The sequence below is a fragment of the Hyla sarda genome, chromosome 1 (assembly GCF_029499605.1).
Source record: "Hyla sarda isolate aHylSar1 chromosome 1, aHylSar1.hap1, whole genome shotgun sequence".
Lineage (NCBI taxonomy): Eukaryota > Metazoa > Chordata > Amphibia > Anura > Hylidae > Hyla > Hyla sarda.
This window is the reverse complement of record NC_079189.1, coordinates 609,859,803-609,879,338: the sequence shown is the minus strand read 5'-3', so window position 1 is coordinate 609,879,338 and position 19,536 is coordinate 609,859,803. Positions and strand designations below refer to the sequence as shown.

General features: G+C 45.9%; 1 protein-coding gene across 1 annotated transcript in view; it reads left to right on the top strand.

The window, feature by feature from the left end:
* The window catches only part of LOC130300591 (oocyte zinc finger protein XlCOF7.1-like), a 110,775-nt gene that overhangs the window by 4,683 nt on the left and 86,556 nt on the right, over positions 1–19,536 (top strand). The gene's annotated exons all lie outside the window — the stretch shown is intronic.

The window sequence follows — 19,536 nt, the reverse complement described above, 5'->3', positions numbered from 1 at the left end:
AGACTAATAGTCGGTAGAGCTCAGCTTTACGGTCCGTGGCTGAAAACGGAATCCCTCTGCGTGACAGTCTGGCCCTTAACTTCGGGATAGTCCAACTACATAATGACGGGATACTGCCATGCTCCGAAGTTCTGGCTGTATTGTCCAGAAAGGAGCCGTTATCCTTGATGTTGGAGGCGTGCGACATTCCTAACAATGACAATCACTAAATTACCTTAGCCAAATATACATTATCTACTACCACTATACACCACCAGAAACTGACTACACAAAACACGTGAATCAATTAACGAGGACTTACCTACGCCATGTACACCTAAACCGAACCAAGAAGAACTGCTGCTAACAACCACTACTTTTACATTTACGTCATTTACCGTATGGGATACATAATGTTATATTTTAATAGTTCGTACAATTACGCACACAGCGATACTAAATATATTTATTATTACAATTACATGTTTTTATATAGGAAAAGGGGATGATTTGAACTTTTAACATGGAAGTGGTTAATGTGCGTCTTTTAAACTTTTTTTTTACACTTTATTAGACTTTTAGGAGGAATCATTAGATTCCTCATACAGATCAATAGAGTTCTATTGAACTTCATTGATCTGTGTGCTCTGTGATCCATTGATAGAGCCTAGTCCAGCCAGGCTCCATCAATGACAGAGTCGGGACAGAAGGGAACAGAGGTAAGCCCTCCGGCTACTTTTATAGTGGATCCCCCCCCTCCCCCCGCGATCACACTGTGGGGGTGGGCGATCCCCTTCACTGGACCACCTGGGAGCATTCACATGTCCCTTTAGACACCGCTGTCAGCTTTGACAGCAGCGATATAAAGGGTTAATAGCCAGCCACGGGGATCGGCGCATGCTGGCTATTAGCGGCTGCCCCCGGCTATTAAAAACAGCCGGGGGCTGCAGAGTACGGAGAGGGCAGAAGTCTGGAGCCTGCTCCATACAGACTACTGAGCTCCACCGTGCTTGTCAGGCCCGGCTCTGGTTGCCCGAAGCAGGGCTAAGGACCGGAATAATTCACCTGCCCGGCTCCCGGAACTGCATGTCCCGGGCGTCGGGCAATAAGAATTCCATATCCCTGGTAATGTATACAAAGTATTAAAAGAAGATCCTACATTGCAGTATAAACGTATGGTAGATAATTATATCATGTCTCATGTAGAGGATGGCATTTTCTCCAGTAAATTAAGTAAAGCACTTATTGTTGAGTATCCAAGAACACCAGTTCTGTATCTGTTCCCTAAAATCCACAAGGACTGCGAGAGGCCACCAGGGTGCCCAATCGTGTCTGGGTCGGGGTCCCCGTTGCAGTCTCTCGCAGTCCTTGTGGATGATTACCTCCAACCTATGATTAAAAAACTGTTGAGATGTCTATCTGACACTTCAGATTTTTTAAGACATCTTAATAATATCCAAAGTACTGATGTGGACTATTTGAAGTTTTTACACAAATATTCCACTGGATGAAGGTATGTCCTGTATACATGAGCTACTGTCCAGTGATTCATCGCTGGACAATAGAAAAATAGCATTTTTGATGGGCCTCCTTGACATGGTATTGACCTTGAATTATTTATTTTTCGATTGTACTTATTATTTACAAATATATGGCATATCTATGGGGTCCTCAGTGACATCTAGTGTCGCTAATTCCTTCATGGCAGACTTTGAGCAGCTTTATGTGTTCGATGATACATATAGGTACACGCCATCCACGTGGCTCCGCTACATTAATGACATGTTCATTACATGGAAGGGCGATGAACAATCCTTATTAATGTTTGTAGAAATTCGAAATAAACACCACAAGAGAGCATGTATTTGTTACGCCTAGCGCTCCGGGTCCCCGCTCCTCCCCGGAGCGCGTACGGCGTCTCTCTCTCCGCAGCGCCCCGGTCGGTCCCGCTGACCGGGAGCGCTGCACTGTCATGGCCGTCGGGGATGCGATTCGCACAGCGGGACGCGCCCGCTCGCGAATCGCATCCCAGGTCACTTACCCGTTCCCGTCCCCTGCTGTCATGTGCTGGCGCGCGCGGCTCCGCTCTCTAGGGCGCGCGCGCGCCAGCTCCCTGAGACTTAAAGGGCCAGTGCACCAATGATTGGTGCCTGGCCCAATTAGCTTAATTGGCTTCCACCTGGTCCCTGACTATATCTGACCTCCTCCCATGCACTCCCTTGCCGGATCTTGTTGCCCTTGTGCCTAGTGAAAGCGTTTTGTGTGTCCAAAGCCTGTGTACCAGAACTTCTGCTATCCACCCTGACTACGAACCTTGCTGCCTGCCCCGACCTTCTGCTACGTCCGACCTTGCTTCTGTCTACTCCCTTGTACCGCGCCTATCTTCAGCAGCCAGAGAGGTTGAGCCGTTGCTAGTGGATACGACCTGGTCACTACCGCCGCAGCAAGACCATCCCGCTTTGCGGCGGGCTCTGGTGAAAACCAGTAGTGACTTAGAACCGGTCCACTAGCACGGTCCACGCCAATCCCTCTCTGGCACAGAGGATCCACCTCCTGCCAGCCGGCATCGTGACAGTATTGTTAAAAAACTTGTATTGTTTCAAGCGACTGTGCGCGCTTCTTCCGGCCTCAGGGAAGAAGAAGAGGCCGGAAGAAGCGCGCACAGTCACGTGAAACGACCGGCGTAGCCTCTGAGCGCTTCGGTATCTGCCTGATGCTCCCCCGTTACCCGGGACCTCCGGACGCATAGACACATCTTCTGTGGTGAGTGCATGCTATTGTTCTTTATGTGTCATTCTATTACAGCACTCAAATGGTTAATACTTAAGGAGCTTCCAGAGTTGGCAAACGAGGAGCTTACTGCAGAGAGAATGCTACTGGATTACAGAATTGGACAGTGTTTTTCCACATGGTTTGAACAAAATATGTAGTTTTAAATCATTTTTATAGCATGATAGCAATTTGATTAATTTGAATGGGTTTTGAAATAATTCCATGTGATTTTTCTCATTGTTACTATGTCTGTGTGAACAGGTGTCTATCTGTTTTGCTATATAACCCTTCCCCTACCCACAACTAGTACGCATGACTAAGGGGGCACGCCCCCGAAACGCTGTCGTGTCCAAGGTGTTGAGCAGGAAGAAGATCTCGGCTCAGATCCGTCTGTTGATATGCTGAGCTCAACTTTGTTTAAAAGATCCATGATGAAGTTTTGAAGATAAAAGCTACTGAAAAACAAACATCGGAATCGTGAGTTACTACCCGGCTGGGTCTATATAAGATGGACATGTCTTAAATGTCTGTATATCCCACAGTGTGTGATTATATCGCAGCTGAGAGGGAGAGGTGGAAATCCCTAGTCGGACTGTGCACTATATAGTGTGAATTTTGGCAGACTCTTTGATTTGTGTAGTTACTCCCGCTGCTAGAGAACAGCAGCGGTGACATCACTAAGCTCCGCCCGTGCCCCAAGCCAGGTGCCCGAGCTGGAGCTAATGGATAAGATTACCGGAGATCCCGCCACGGGACAAGGTGAGTATTGTTGTCATCAGTGTCACCTGCACTACCTGTCGGTACCGAAAGGTTTGTGCAGGTAACACTGGTGACAGATTTCCTTTAACGACAATGGATGTAAATGTACATCATAATGCCGTGGTACTTAACGCACCATGGCGTACATTTACGCTCCGACATGACCGCAAGCACCAAACCGCTGCTCGCGTCATGCACGGCAGGTCCCGACTGCTATCAATAGCCAGGGACCTGCCGGTAATGGCGGACAGCCACGATCATGCAGATGTCCGCCATTACCCTCAGATGCCGTGATCAATACAGATCACAACATCTAAAGGCAGTGCAGTACTTTAAATGGATCATCGAATCACCCACAGCGCTGCCGCGGCAACCCGATCATCCAGCATGGCGGCTGGAGGTCCCCTCACCTGGCTCCGGCTGTCTCACGTCTGTTACATGTGCTCAGTGTGAACCTGCTTTCATCTGTGAAGAGTACAAGGCGCCAGTGGCGGATTTGCCAATCTTGGTGTTCTCTGGCAAATGCCAAACGTCCTGCACGGTATTGGCCTGTAAGCACAACCCCAATCTGTGGACGTCGGGCCCTCATACCACCCTCATGGAAAAAAGTACTTAGTGGAAAAAAAAGCAGAGCCTCGCATGGGACAGTACGTCTTATAGGTTGTCAATATTGTAGGGTGGTGAGAGATAGACTCACCTTCTTGGGTTGTGTTGGCAGACACAACCACTGGAGTAAAGTTTTTAGCCGTGGTACGAAGTGCGGTGCAGCCACCCGGGGATCAGGTCCTGGAAGTTTCAGCTGATAGCATCGCTATAGCCATACTTATCTGCTACTATCTTGAAAAATGCCAGTCCGCTTGAATATAATACAATACAAGGTAAATATTGTGCAAGGTTTCTTTATTGAGCCTCAGTCAGACGTTTCGGGACAGCACATCCCTTTCTCAATGAACAAATGGCTTTGACAAACATACGTGGTGTGCTTACTATTTAACATAAAAAAGGCGCGTGAAACACCTGATTGACAGGTATCCAGTGTGAACGGTGTTCCACAGGTAGCGCTTACTGATGACGTGGTTCATTTAAAAAACTTTACAAATGCAACATAGTTTTAAAACATGTAAATTATCATAGATTTTTGCTAGTGTGGTATATTTATACGTGTATATTGTAGATGTGTGAGTGTGTTGTATTATGTGTACTTTGGCTTGGTTATTTCTTAGAGCATATTTTTTAGACTTAATGTTTCACATTTCTCTATTTGAATCTTTTTGAAGAGGGCAATCTTTTTATTGTTTTCCAGCTGGGAATAGCAGATGTCCATTATTTGGAGTTTTGTTTATTTCCGAAGTCCAGTTATGGATTTTTTTCTCCAATTTTAGCGCCGTGGATGTTCTGGCACATGCGCCGTGGGGCTCTGGCAGTTCGTACTGGTACTGCGTCTGCACATTGCAGTACGTGGAAAATGTTGTGTATTGTAATGGGATTACTTGGTCCGGGGCTCTGGTAGTTCGTACTGGCATTGCGCTTGCGCATTGTGCAGATGCCTGCTCAGAGCCTCAAAATCTTGTGTGAGGAATACCTAGGTACACTGTGGGAGATCTGAAGAGGCGATGGTGAGGATTCGGGAATTGCCTCGGTAGGGTAAGGTAAGGTAATAGTTTTTTCATTTATGGTCTTTCCAGCTTTCAGTGTACATAGTGGATCTACGGGGGTTCTTGTGCGTGTTTTCTTCTGGGTTCGGATGGTTTCCTATAAATGCCAAGTTTCTTTCGGTATTTCCAACTATTGTTAATACTTCTTTTGGGGGATGGTATAGTGTTCTCAATAAGCTGTTAGTGATTTGTATATAATGATTTTTGGATATAGTCGGTAAAGGTTTTTTAGTTATATTAGAGGAATGATGTTTTTAGTGTAGTGGGGTTATATTGTAATATTTCCTGAGCTCAAAGACCTACGTGCTTGAGAGGTTTCTTTATGTTCTCCTATGGTTTCATACATTATCTAGACATTCATTCAGTCCCGCAGGGTGTAACGTATCCATTTTATATATTCTATAAGATTCATGTTTACATAGTGTGCTAAAACGATCGTCTGCATCTTCTGGTATCTGTTCAATGGCGGTTATAGTAAATTCATCCATCTTGCTGGCATGTTTTTTCATTGCATGGCGAGAGACACTGTGTTTTGTAAATTGGTGGATAATATTAAATCTGTGTCCATTTATTCTGTTTCTCAGGGGTTGTGTAGTGCGTCCAATATATTGTAAGTGACATGTACACTCAAAACTATTACCGTCCAATCCTGGATTCACATAAGGGCAAAAACAATTAAAAACAATGTGGCCCCGAGCCACCTAAAAAAGAAAACCCAACAGATAACAACAAGCTCACTTGTCAAGGGATGTTTTAAGTGCCAGAACAAAACCTGCAAACTCTGTAATAACCTGAACAATGGAGCCACATTTGTCATGAGCAACCAAACTGGTGAGAAGTTCCAGCTAAAAACAAGAATGGATTGCAGTTCAGCATATGTCATCTATCTAATTGAGTGTACATGTTACTTACAATATATATGGACGCACTACACAAGCGGACTGCGCCTCGTACCCTGGCATTTTTCAAGATAGCATCGCTATCCCCATACTTAACCACCCTCATGGAGTTTTTTTCTGACCGTTTGAGTGGACACATGCACATTTGTGGCCTGCTGGTGGTCATTTTGCAGGGCTCTGGCAGTTCTCCTCCTTGCACAAAGGCGAAGGTAGCAGCCCTGCTGCTGGGTTATTGTCCTCCTATGACCTCCTCCACATCTCCGGATGTACTGGCCTGTCTCCTGGTAGCGCATCCATGCTCTGGACACTATGCTGACAGACACAGCAAGCCTTCTTGCCACAGCTTGCATTGATGTGCCATCCTGGATGAGCTGCACTACCTGAGCCACTTATGTGGGTTGTAGACTCCGTCTCATGCTACCACTAGAGTGAAAGCACCGCCAGCATTCAAAAGTGACCAAAACATCAGTCAGGAAGCATAGAAACTGAGAAGTGGTCTGTGGTCAGCACCTTCAGAACCACTCCTTTATTGGGGGTGTCTTGCTAGTTGCCTATAATTTTCCCCTGTTGTCTGTTCCATTTGTACAACAGCATGTGAAATTGATTGTCAGTGTTGCTTCCTGAGTGGACAGTGATTTAACAGAAGTGTGATTGACTTGGAGTTACATTGTGTTGTTTAAGTGTTCCCTTTATTTTTTTGAGCAGTGTGTAATATATATATATATATATCACTGTATCTCTGGGGTCTCTTACCCTTTCTTGTCTCTCTCCTGCAGCCCCCTGAGTCATCTCTGCACAGAGCTAAGTTTGCTCTGTGCGTGATGACTCCTGATACAGGGGCCGGAATATCGTGACATCACGGCTCCGCCCCCTTGTGACGTCACTCTCTGCCACCTCAATGCAAGCCTATAGGATGAGGGGGCGGAGTCGTGATGTCACAATACTCTGGCCCCTGTATCGTGAGTCATCACGCACGGAGCAAACTTAGCTCAGTGCAGTCATGATGCGGGGGCTGCAGAAGAAATTGTGGGGGATCTGACATATTATTCCCTATCCTTTGGTGTACCCCTTTAAGACTGTTGATGCACATAAAAGAGATGGGGCCCATACAAAGTCCTGCTCTGCAGTGTCACCTTCAGAAGACTGAACTCTTAATATGTCCACAACCGGACCTCATGGTCTTTACTATGTGACAGGTAAGAAGGGCTTCGGACTTCCCCTTAGTCCGGCCATAATCAGGTCACTCTAGCTGTAGTTTCTCCTACCGCTCACAGAGGCTGTAGTGTAACCAGCTCTGGATATCTCCAACTCACCAGCAGATTCGTCTCAGCTGCTGCAGTACTTTTGGGGCAGATCCTAGTAACCTCCTTCCTCTGCTTCCTCCCTGTTTGCTGGCTCTGCTGCTCTGAACATTTCCCCAAGATGGCTGCAAGTACATTTCACAAAGATTCCACCTCCTCAGCTAGTTACTGCTCACTTCATTTTGTCACCCAATGGGAACATCAGGTAATCCAGGGCAATATAACAATAATCTCAGGAGGGGGTTACATGCTCCCCCTTGAAAAATACTTGCCTTTCACCGGCAAGTTCCTAGCCAGAAAACTTCAAACAAATAAGAACAGGACATAACATACATAGCATTCTAGCTACCTACTGATTTAGTATGACTAAAATTTACCAATTCAGCTAACGTGTAAGGTGATAATTTTAGATGCTTCTTGTGTCAGTTAGCGATAACTGGGCTCTCCCACATTATCATAAACTAAGGCCCCTTGGGGGGGGGGGCACACTCTGGTGTTGTGTCTTAGTTTTAGCTGTGAAAGAGGAATCATGACTGTTGTTAGGAAGGTCACCAGTAACTTGAGGTCCTGGCTCTGCCCTAAAACTAAAGGGTAAAGAGTCTCTAAAGGGAATTCCAGGCTCAGACATTTACTGGGTTCAAACTTAGAGAACTACATGACACAGGAGGGGTTCTAACGCTTTGAGAAACCATTAGAGTAGGAGGCGGCAATCGCTGCGTTTCCTCAACAGCAGATGGCCACCATCGATCCTCTGTACTCGGAGTTCCTGGGGTTTTTTCTGCCTTATTTTCAGGACTCCATTACTAGCTCGTCCAATTCTTCACTACTCCCTTCCTCTTCATCAGTGTACACTACTGGTAGCACATGGTCTCTATGCCAAGCCTTTATTCGGCCCTCTGGGCCCTTAATATTGTACACTGGCAGTCCTTTTAGTGTACACATAACTTCTAATAGGGTGTCATTCAATCTGTCTGCCAGTTTGTGCTTCCCAGGCACGCCTAGATTCCGTAGAATTTTGCTCGAATTTCCCAATGTTTCACTTTAGCATCATATCTTCTTTAGTTCCGTTCCTCCAATTTTGCCACAGATTAGGTGACCAACTTATAGGCCATGTGAAGGTTTTGTTTGAGCTTCCTCACATATGAGGTTGAATATGTTCCATCAGGGGACACTCCCAGCTGGACACCTATGGGTAGTCAGGCTTCTTTTCTTAACATTAGGAAATAGAATGAGAATCCTGTAGATTCATGTCTTGTACAGGTATATGCGTGAACCATAGCTTCAACATGTTTACTCCAAGATCACTTCTCAACTTGCTTGAGAGTCCCCAGCATGTCTAGGAGGGTCCTATTAAACCACTTAGGCTGGGTGATAAGGTGTTCTGGACTCATGCACCTGCAGCATGTCCAACAGTCCCTTAATCAACTTGTCAAAGTCTCTCTTGGTCAGAGTGTATTTGATTTGGTAGACCATAGTGTATGAAATACTTCTGCCAAAGGACCTTGGCTACAGTCACAGTCTTTTGATCTTTAGTATGAAAAGTTTTATCGTTTTCAATGCATAGATAATCCATACACACAAGATCTATAAGTCCTGTACTTTTTAGATCACCCATGGGGGAAGCTCTCACAGGTAGGGTCTTTCTCTGCATACATCTCCTGAAGGTCTTTACATGTTACTCGACATGTTCCCTCATGCGAGGCCAATAGAATCGGACTTGTACTAAACCATAGGTCTTGGCCACCCTGAGATGCCCATGTTTATCGTGCAGGGCTCTCAAGACCATCTCTCGGTACCTGTGTGGTAGTACCAATTGGTTTCACAACCCTATAAAGGATTTCATCTTCCACATTCTCTTCAGTATAAATCTCTCTGACCCACAGGGAGAAAAGTCAACGATTTGGCGTTCTTGGCCCTGAGATCTGCCCCTTTATTTATTTTTTTCAACTGTAATTTTTATTAAACAATTTTTAATAAGGACATGAAAGGACATGGAAATAAAAACATAAGGGGTCGGAGTCCCAGTTACAATTGCCAAGACAATGCATAATAGAGCATAAAGGGAGCCATGTAAGGTCGGCATAGATAAACCAAAACCAAACAAAGCCCCATGACTGGGGTGTAAGCACAAAAAGGCCAGTATTCCAGCTCTAAGTAAAACATAAGCAGGTGTTTTGCATCCCACTAACAAATACAGGAACAGAAGCCCAAAGGACCACAAACAGAGAAGAGGGGGTGGGGGGGACAATATAGGGACCACAAAGACCAACATAAAAGACAATCCACAAAACCGATAAGAAAAAGAAGAAAGAAAAGATAAGGAAGAAAAATAGAGGCAGAGAAGATAAAGAAGGCTGTCGGTCAGAGAAGCGGTCCCATGTTTCCCAGACAGAGCGGAACAAAGGGACAGAGTTGTTTGAAGAGGTTGTGAGAGATTCCAGAGAACGGTTCTCGCGTATATGAGCCAATAAATCGGCCTCTGAGCGAGGAAGAGTCCTCTTCCAGCACTTAGCAATAATGGTCTTAGCTGCCAAAGCAATATGCGTGAAAAGCTTAAAGGGCTTCTTATACAGAGCACAATGGGATAAGTGTAAAAGATAAGGGGATCCAAGGAAACAAACACCCAAGACATTGGTCAGCAAACATTGTACCATTCTCCAGTAGTCCACTATGAGCGGGCAGGGACAGAAAATGTGAAATATCGACATTGGGAAATGGGGCCTCTTCCCATCCTAGATAAACCAAAAAATGGCTGACTGAAAAGAGCGAAGGGCAGATAACGGTACACGGACCGGCAGTGTCTTGAAAAAAACAGCAATTTAGGAAGAATCGCCATTTTAACGCCACAATACGGCCAAAAAATTAGATATATTGTGACTGCCATATCTCCATGAGAGCCCTGAGTTCACGGAAAAGTGGGAGGAAATTAGTGGAATAGAGAAAGGAATAGCGAGAGGTTATGTAAACCCCCAGGTACTTAATCGCAGAGGAGGAACATTTAAAAGAATAGCTAGCACGCAAGAGAGTAGACAGGGGGAAAGGAATATTCAGAGGAAGTTCTTCAGTTTTTGAGAGATTAACCTTATACCCCGAAACTACACCATAATCGTGAAGAACCCTGTAGAGATTAGGAAGAGAAAGCAAAGGACGAGAGAGGGTAAGCAAAACACTGTCAGCAAATAAGTAAATCTTAAATTCCCTATCATGAACGGAGATGCCCGTAATATCCGGATCCCCCACGGATCATGGCAGCAAGAGGTTCAATACACAATGCGAAGATCAGGGGGGATAACGGACAACCCTGACGAGTACCATTAAACAAAGGGAAAGTAGGAGAGGGGGCATGAGGAAGTTTAAGAGAAGCAGTAGGAGAGGAGTAGGAAAACCTGCACTGCATTAAGAAAATTACCACTGATACCAAATTTCTGGAAAGTACCAAAAAAGAAACAACCATCCCAGCCTATGAAATGCCTTTTCTGCTTCTAAGCTGAGAATCAATGCCTGTTCAGACCTCCGATTGATTAAATCAACCAGACCCACCACTCTTCTAGAATTATCACCTCCCTGACAGCAAGGTATAAACCCAACCTGATCCTTATGGATAAGGGAGGGGAGAAAGGAGCAAAGATGGACAGCCAAAACCTTAGAAAATAGTTTCAGATCAGAGTTGAGAAGAGCAATGGGTCTATAACTAGAGCAATCGTGAGGATCCTTACCGGGTTTATGTATTAGAGTGATCAAAGAGTGCATAAAGGGCTGTGGGATCTCCTCACCCCCCATGAAAGAATTGAAGAGAGGAACAAGTTTAGGTATAAGAATTAAAGAGTAAGTCTCATAATACAAATATATGAATATGTCTGGGCTGGGGGAGAGACCAGCAGGAAGAGACTTGAGGACCTCCAGGAGCTCCTTATTAGTAATAGGAGTATTAAGAACTTCACGATCCGCCCCTGACAAAGTCATAATTTTGTACCACATGAAGTGAGATAAGAATCAAGGTGCAGCTGCGCGCTCCACCGGGTCAGACGGAAGCTGAGAAGGAAGAGAATAAAGACCAGAGTAATAGTCAACTAGAAGGCAGGAAATTTTGGCTGGGTAATAATGGAGAACACCAGAAGAGTCTTTCAAGGCTGAGGGGGACTGGGCGACTTCTCAATCATGTAGGCGCCTAGCTAACATGGTAAGAGCCTTATTACCTTTCACATAAAAACATTGCTTACATACAACAATCATCACTTAACATGACTGAGAGCAAGGTCACCCAGTTGAGCCCGAGCAGCCGCCAAGCACCTCAGCACCGAGAGAGAGGACAGTAAAAGTGTTTCCAGTCTGGTAATTTGAGCCTTAAGTTCCCGGGAATGAGCCAGAGAATCACGCTTAAGTTGTGCACCCAGAGCAATACAATGCCCTTGTACAACGAACTTGTGAGCTTCCCAGAGAGCAGCTGGAGAGGTAACTGATACCTCATTATTAGCAAAATATTCACTCAGGCATGTCTAGATCGACTCCCGGGAGGGTAAGGACTCAAGTAAAGAGTCATTAAGACACCATTGACAACTCCGAAGGAAAGAGGGAGAAGAGGAGAAAGAAAGGCGAACAGGGCAGTGATCAGATCATAAGATCGCCTCAAGAGAGGCATGTGAGAGCATGCGCACCATTGGAAGATTACCGAAAAAACAGTCTATACGCATATGCAAGTTATGAGGATGGGAATAAAGGCTAAAAGAGTGATCCATCGGGTGCTTAATCTGCCAGAGATCGTACAATGAAGAGGCCCGAATGACTTGTTGAAAAATCAGGAGGGACAGTAGTAAGGGAGTGGCATTCCAGAGAAGGAGAGAAAATAATGTTAAAGTCCCCCCCAAGAAGCCAGGCAGAAGGATATTAATGAAGCTTAGCAAGCCCCCTGTGTAAGAACGAAATCTGAGAAGTGTTAGGAGCATAAAAATTAGAGAGCAGGGGCGATACACCCCCTAGGTCACCCTCCACCACCACAAGACGCCCCTGGGGATCAAGGAAGGAAGAGGAAACCTGGAGCAGACAAGATCTAGAAACAAGACTAGCAACCCCAGCAGCCTTCCTATCAGAGATAGCAGAGTAGACATGTGGGTTAAGAAGATTGAGGTACTGAAAGGATCCAGAACAGTCAAAGTGTGTCTCCTGAAGGAAAACAGTATCGGCCCGCAGCGCAACTAACTACCGCTGCAATAAACGCCACTTGGGGGGGGGGGGGGGGGAATTAAGGCCCTTGACATTCAGCTAGACACACTTAACCATGGTGGATGAGTGGGAAGGAACATAACCAATAAAGAGAGATACTCACAGAAGATCCCAGAGGAACCGCTTGGGACCAATAGAAATGGAGCCTGCATACTAGAGCCCAGCAACAGAACTAAGGAACCTAGAACAAAGCAAGAAAAAGAAGGGGAGAGAGACGAAAGGGCAACAAGGGGACAGACAAACAGACGACAAAAGAAAAAGACAACAAATGACAGAACAAAAACAGAACAGATTAAAAAAGTGAACCATTGACCAAGAGGCCAATGCGGAGGCCAAGACCATTAAAGGGAGCGGGGTAAACAAATACCCAGAAAACAGGTAGTCCATTGTAACAGCCTCAAGTGGGGAAAAATGGGTGAACGACACCAGAAAGCTACTGCCAAAAGGTCATACACCATTCACTAAGGCCGCGCCAAAAGGGCATGTGCTGAAAGCGAAATAACTGGTGCAGACATTAACTACAGCAAATATTAACCCCTTAAGGACCGGGTTTTTTTCCGTTTTTGCATTTTCGTTTTTTGCTCCTTGCCTTTAAAAAATCATAACTCTTTCAATTTTGCACCTAAAAATCCATATGGTTGCTTATTTTTTGCGCCACCAATTCTACTTTGTAATGACTTCAGTCATTGTGCCCATTGTGAAATGGAAAAACAAATCATTGTGAGACAAAATTGAAAAAAAACCCTGTTGTTTTGTAATTTTGGGGGCTTCCGTTTCTACGTAGTAAATTTTTCGGTAAAAATGACACCTTATCTTTATTCTGTAGGTTCATACGATTAAGATGATACCCTACTTATGTAGGTTTGATTTTGTCGTACTTCTGGAAAAAATCATAACTTCATGCAGGAAAATTAATACGTTTAAAATTGTCATCTTCTGACCCCTATAACTTTTTTTTTTTTCCGCGTATGGGGCGGTATGAGGGCTCTTTTTTTGCGCCGTGATATGAAGTTTTTAACGGTACAATTTTTGCATTGATAGGACTTATTGATCATTTTTTCATGATATAAAAAGTGACCAAAAATGCACTATTTTGGACTTTGGAATTTTTTTGCGCATACGCCATTGACCGTGCGGTTTAATTAATGAGATATTTTTATAATTCGGACATTTCCGCACGCGGCGATACCATATATATGTTTATTTTTATTTACACTGTGTTTTTTTTTCACTTTTTTTGCAGTGTTATAGCTCCCATAGGGACCTATAACACTGCACACACTGATCTTTCACATTGATCACTGGTTTCTCATAGGAAACCAGTGATCGATGATTCTGCCGCTTGACTGCTTATGCCTGGATCTCAGGCACTGAGCAGTCATTCGGCGATCGGACATCATGGAGGCAGGTAGGGACCCTCTGGCTGTCTTGTAAGCTGTTCGGGATGCCGCGATTTCGCCGCGGCTATACCGAACAGCTCCCTGAGCTAACCGGCATGCTTTCACTTTCACTTTAGACGCGGCGTTCAACTTTGAACGCCGCGTCTAAAGGGTTAATAGCGCGGCACCGCGATCAATGCCGTGCGCACCCACGAGTCCCGGCCATTGGCCCCGTGTTATAGATCGGGAGCAGACTCATGACGTTCCAGTACGTCATGTGTCCTTAAGAGGTTAATACAGTAACATAGCAATATTCAAAGTAGCGACATCTAGCAAGGGAGAACTAGGAGCCAACCAAAGCCCTGAGGCAATAGACATAGAGGAAGCATCAGTCCTCAGACGGCAGCTCTAAGGAGGGGCCCGCGGTGAGCCCCTAGGATCCTGGGGGGTAGACTTCCTGTTCTGTCCATAACTGCGGGAGCGGATAGGCTGCCAAACAGCAGGGAGATGAGGGCGAGGGGTTGTCAGGTCCCAGTCTACCATCTGAGGAACAGGCAAGTCCAAGGCTGAGCAGAATGCTGGGAGATCTGAGACAGAGCACAGCAGAGCGTCCGTCTTTATGGGCATGGAGAGCAAACAGGAAATTCCACCTGTAAGGCACTTGGTGGGAGCGCAGGAGTGCAAGAAGGGGTTGAAGCATCCACCTTTTCCTATAGTGAACCAGGATAGGTCTTGAAACAACTGGATAGGAGCCCCATCAAAATCAAAGTTCCGCAGAAAACAAGCTTTAGCCATGATAGCTTAATGATAGCTTAAGTTGGAAGTCTTGCACACAACAAACAACGTCCCTGTGGCGGATTTAGGGCGGTAGGCCCTATGAGCTCTGTCCAGCTTGATTTTTGTGGGAAGAGGGCTCATGTAGTATAAGGTTGAAAATGGCTTCCAGGGTCACATGGAGGTCCTCCTCACTAGAAGCCTCCAGCAGTCCCTGCACTCGGATGTTATTATTCCTCCTCCAATTGTCCAAGTCCTCAAAATGAGTATGTAGATCACTGAGAAATTCCATTTGAGAGGCAATTGTAGACTGGAGCTGAGCAATATAGGCCCTGGTGGAATCGTGGGCATCCTCCAGACCCTCAACTCTGTCAGAAACATGCTGTAAGTCTTGGCGTAGGGATGAATCTTCCATCCGGCATGTATCTTTGACTTCAGCAATAAGTGAATGGAAATCCTCTTTAGTTGGAATCTGGGAAAGAAGCTGACTCCAATCCGGAGGGGCAGAAGAGGGGGCAGGCAGTCCTGAACAAGCCAAATCAGCCTACAAAACGGTATCCCATGACGTTTTTTCAGCCATCAGCACAGGGGGCACCTAGGGCCCAGGGGAAAAAGATGGTCTCCCTTGGGAGAAGAAGCGCTGGGCCCCTACATTCAGTTTGTGTGCAGACATAATTCTCTGAGGTTTAGGTGAGGCAGGCAAAATGGTGCTGTTGGAGAGGAGCTTCGGGTGCAGTAAGAGGGGGGGGGGGGATCATAGAGCTCAGTCCAGTGCCACACTGAGGCAGGAATACAGACCCCCTAGCAGGAGGCTCAGGTGAGAGGGGTCCAGGGGCAGGAGGACCAGCTGAGGGCACCTGCAAGCAGGAGGAGGATGACCTCTGGACCAGTGAGGCATAAGATGGGGGAGATGGTCAGAATCCCCTGTGAGGAGAACTTCAGAGAGGCACCCTAAGGGCTGGAGTCCCAGGCATGCAGGCCAAGAGAGTCACTCACCAGAGAGTCTGGGCTGGCAGGAACACAGTCACACGCTCTGGCAGGAGCAGCATCATCAGCAGGAAGCCCTGGGAGCACAGCTGCGGAGCAAAGAGAAGGCGTCCGGTCCACCACACAGAGAGGAGGTTGAGTTGCTGAGGTAGCAGGCAGCAGCTGCAATGAGTCTTGCGAGTCCTCTGCTGCTGTCGGCTGGAGCGCAGGCGAGTCGGCAGCCCGGCTGGAAGCGGGACCCCGGGAGCGAGTCCGCAAGCCTTGTGCAGGGCCCGTAATGGCAGACAGACAGGTATGGAGGCCTAAAGGCATCCTCAGGAAGCGCACAATGTTCTCAGGTGGGGCGGAAGACTGCCGGGCAGTAGAGGAAGGCTTTAGACGGTGCCAGGAGGTTCTCCCTATGTAATAATGAAGGGACACTGGCATATCCAAGCTAGTTTGCGGCCGCGGGAGCAAACCTAGTGTGCTACCATCTCCTTTGGTGCCGCACCACGACAACCCCCCTCCCCCAAGAACTGCCCTTTATACCAGTACTGTGACTGGGCCTTCCTCTTGTCTTCCAGGGTTGTGCTGGACCACTGTTAAAGCATGACTGGAGTTTGAATACCTCTGGCACTGCTTCTGAGGAGTGACTGATGGAGTGTATCCTCTTGGTCCTGAGTCACTACATATTTTTGACAAAGAGTTCCCACCCAGATCTAGGAATTTCTTCCCACTTCTTTGTCTTGTAGAGCAGGACTGACATTCTTGGAATCCTGCTTGTATATCAGGCTGAAACTGTAATTTGACCATTCAGCCAAGCACCTATGTCCTGTGGCATCCAGCTTGGCTGTAGTCTGGATGTAGGTAAGTGGATTATTATCAGTCCTTACGTCAAACATTGCTCCATATAAATAGTCATGCAGCTTGTCCACAATGGCCCACTTGAGTGTCATCAATTCCAAATTGTGGACTGGATCATTCTTTTTGGCAACCGTAAGATTTTTTGTGTAAGCCACTGTCTTAATCCTTCTGGATAACGTTGGTGCAGAACAGCCCCTAGGCCTTTCATACTGGCATCCACAAGGAGGACATAGGTTTTTTCAGGGTCTGCATAGCTTCTGTTAGTCTCTTATTCATTGCTAAGAAGGCCTCTTCACATCCTGAAGTCCATTACTTTCCAACGAGATGTTTAGGATGTGGCGCTTTAGCACCCTGTATCTCAGAGGTAGTCTCGGGCAGTTTAACACTGCTTCAATCTTAGCGGGGTCCGTGGCTATTCCTTTTGCAGAGACAACGTGCCCTACATATGTAACAGAAGTCAACATTTGTCTTTTGATAGCTTTGATTGCTTGAAGCCGATCCAACACCTTCAGCAATCTCTATTCATGCTCTTCTGGTGTGTTCCCAAATACAATGTGGTTAATTTCTCACACAGTTTTCTCCATCAGTTTCTTAAACGTAGCAGGAGCTCCTGTGCCTCCTTTGGGCATTCTGGTAAACTGGTATAATCCCAATGGACAGATGAATAATGTCTTCTTATCCTCTTTCTTCATGGGTACCTGATAATACCCAGACCTCAGGTCAAGCACAATACTGGCTGCCTAAGAGGGCGTTCAGCAGATCTTCTATCTGTGACAACATGTACTGATCTAGCACAGTCCTCTTGTAGTGCACACATAGCTGGACCACATCGTTCTTTTTCCTCACTACCATAATGGGTGATGCATAGGAACTTCTAGATTCTTTGATGATGTCAGCTCCTTCCATCTGTTGGGGTAAGTCCCAGACATCTTCCACATTATTCTTCTTGATCTTTCTCTGAAAGGGGCAGGGTCAGAAAGTCTTATAGCATTAGTGGCACTTTTGGAATGCCCCATATCAATTTCTTCTCTGGAGAAAACTTACTCTCGGGTAGCTGGTTGAGAATGAAGGCCGCCTTTCCACTGCTGTGGTAGAGGCGAATCTTTTAGGTCAAAATCTACCAGTGCTTTAACATGATCCTTCTGTTCTGCACTCATAGACACGATAGACAAAACTTGGTCTAAAGACGATCGATCTGGACTTCCACAAGTGTTCGATTCTGTATCATCACAGGAAAACTCTTACACCAATTTTTGCGCCAATCTTTTACCTCAGGTATGACAGTCCATCCCTTCTTCTGATCCTCTTCAGGCAGTTACTCAATAAGGTATTGTCTGCTTCCCCCCAACATTTCATGGTGCATGGAGGTTATGGCTCATAAATACAGGTTCTTTCCCTGAATAGTGGCATGACCCTGGTTTTGTTTCTAGGGCTAGTCGATGGCACTCTTTTTCTAGAGCAGGGCTGACCTCCATCAGCAGAGGTAACAATACATCTCCCACTTCTGTCAGGTAGGGTGGAGTTTAGCTGGGGAATTGTTATAGTCTCTCTTATTCATCCTCCACAGTTGAGCTTGAGATCCCATTCCCCATAACTGAAGAACTCCTGCAGGTTTCTTGGGAATGTGTTTCAAATGACGATTATAGAAATCTTTATAAATGATGGTGACTTGGGATCCTGTATCTAGCAAAGCTGAAGCATGAATTCCTTCCACTTGCAAGTGTATCAAGGGTTTGGGGTCAATCTGGGCCCCTACAGATAATCTTTGTGTAGGTGTGTTTTTTTCTTCCCTTTTAAGACATGGTCATTTGGTCTCCTCAAGTTCGGTAGCCACCTCCACATCTACCTGCAATGAACTTGTGGGGCAACCCCGCTGAATATGCCCTGATTTTCTGCATTTTAAGCAGTCCCCTCAAGGATATGAATCCTCCTTAACAATCTCCTCAGGGCCTTTCTGCATTGTCCTCCACTTCCAGGAGACGGATCGGCCTTCATCAATGGTTTGCACAAGAGCGCTAACTCAGGCACCTTTTTCCTAAGGCCTGAATGTTCCAGATCCTCTTTCTCTTCCCATGGAGAAGGTGGACTCAATTGGGCAGAACTTTATCATCCATCTTGGCTCTCAGCAGAATCATGACTGGATCCTTGGTCAAACCACCTATCTAAATAGATAGCCACGGGGGATGTCACTGGTCTCTGAGTGTGAAATAGATCATCTCCAGGGGCATTTCCCTGACATGGAAGTTAGAAACTGGGAATAATTTAATGCGCGATAGTCTCCTAACCCTAACCTGAAGGATTGTTGCAGTGTAGCCCCTTCTTCCTCATCAGGACTAGCGTACAAAAGAGGCATCCTCCAGGTGGGGCTCCAAACAGGTGAAGCTTTATGGCCTTTCATGGTCTCTGAAATCTGTATGGAATATATTAACACGTAAGTTTGATTGTCAGAATCCTGCAGGATATCCCTTATGGCACCATCTCTATTTCCAGTCAGATTTAAAAATTTTGGGTGATCTTTTCCACTTAAATGTTTAGTAGAATTCTTTAAGCTCTGTGTCCTGTCTCTTTTCTGCTGTATGTTCCTCCTTCAGCCAAACCAGTGACCGTTCAGTTATGGAAGATAATAGAATTATAATATAGATGCAGAATACAGGTGTAATATGGGCAGGAAATATACCTATGTGCAGGAATAACAGAGGGAGATGGATCCAGCTCGTGCAGATAAAAGAATTTTAATCCATAAGACAAGGAGGATACAAGTAACGCGTTTCAAGCGCTAAATGCGCTCTTAGTAATGTGCATGAATGTAAGGATTACGGTAGAAAGGGGGTGTGACTGTGACCTGGCCCGCAAGTCCCTGATCCCCGAATGAGCATGGCTTTTGATTGTGTATGCATCACACTGGCCGCTCCATCCTTAATGTAACCTCCCCTGTTTATAAACATGGGGGAACATTGTATTAATGGGG